We start from the raw sequence: 1,417 nt of genomic DNA, 5'->3' as shown, positions 1-1,417 counted from the left end.
CCAAGTATGGCAAAAGTCACGTGCGCGTGTTAAACTCAATATTCTCAAGCCGATTCTAATTAATGCGACTATAGACTAGTTAGATGGTAGTTTAATTTCTTTAAGTTGTTAGTCATTGTAAAAAACGCCCGAAAGTACCGAACGGTTCGAAAGGAAAGTAATCCGGGGAACCCGGCAAAATACGGATGAAAATACAGAATGGTAGAAAACCTAAGTGTGAAGGATCGGGGTCGACAGGAGAAGCACCAGAAGAGGACCTGGACGACACTTCGATGGCGACGACCAACCGAGATGCCGGAGTTCTGACACCGTATAGTCCAACATAACCACGAAACGTAGGAACTGTCCGAAGTTGTAAACACGGAGCAGACAGCACCATAGCCTTTCATCAGAAACCATAGGTGAAAGGGTTGAATATGGATGGGACTGCGTACAAAGTTCGCGTCGCTTCCCCGGGCACGGTAGCACGAGACGTTAGTTCGGCGACCACCGGCGAGTGTCAGCACCGAATAGACCACCGTATCAGATATAACCAGCCCTGCAACACCAAGTGAACGAGCGACCAAGCGCTGGCATGAGAGGGGAGGCCGGTAGCCATATTAAAGATGGCGTACGCACAGCCAATAGCAGCCCCAGCGATCCGCAGGCCAGCACAAATCGGCTGGACGGATTCTACCGCGGAAGGCGCGCATTGGCGGAAGACCCCATTGGAGCTCGTCCGTTAACACTAACCAATCAACGGAAAACAGCAGCAAGACGATGGAAGCGAGCAGCAAACGCCAGAGTCGGTTTGAGAACCGGTGGATACGGTTAGACCGGAGGATCCGTGGACCGGTAAACAAATGGCAAAGAAATATCCTATAAAAGACGAGGTCGGAGCATAGGACGCCGGTGTCTCGGGTGAGTTTTCTCACATAGTGCGCGGGTTCCCAGGATCGATTCTCTCCCCGCATTTCAGTAGGTTCTCAGAAGGTTGTCAGACAAATAGTGAAAGAAAGTGTAACTTGACCTATTATTTTTTATATTAATAAATAAGTACATTCTTTTATCCTATGATTACCTGCCCGTGTAGAAACGATTATTCTCTTTCTCCCGCGAGGAATTACACCCCCCCTCCCCCGTTTTTTAGTTACTCGTGTGAAAGTAGAGTTAGCGTTCCTGCTAGGCGACGCCAGGACAGCGATCGAAGTTCCGATGGGGAGGACCCTATCTGCCGCCACATAAAAATTAAAAGGAACTTCGAGGCTTATTTTGTGGGTCAGAAGTGTGTGAACCACGAACTCGGTCCATTCAGGTGTAGGGTGACCATCCGTCTCGGTTTTCCCGGACGTGTTACCAGTTTTTTACTGTCCGTCCCGGTGTCCCGGTCAGTGCTGTAATTGTCCCGGTTTTTGCTGATTGGCTAATATTACATTTA

The sequence above is a fragment of the Belonocnema kinseyi genome, chromosome 10, assembly GCF_010883055.1.
Source record: "Belonocnema kinseyi isolate 2016_QV_RU_SX_M_011 chromosome 10, B_treatae_v1, whole genome shotgun sequence".
Lineage (NCBI taxonomy): Eukaryota > Metazoa > Arthropoda > Insecta > Hymenoptera > Cynipidae > Belonocnema > Belonocnema kinseyi.
Note: the sequence above shows the minus strand (reverse complement) of the source record.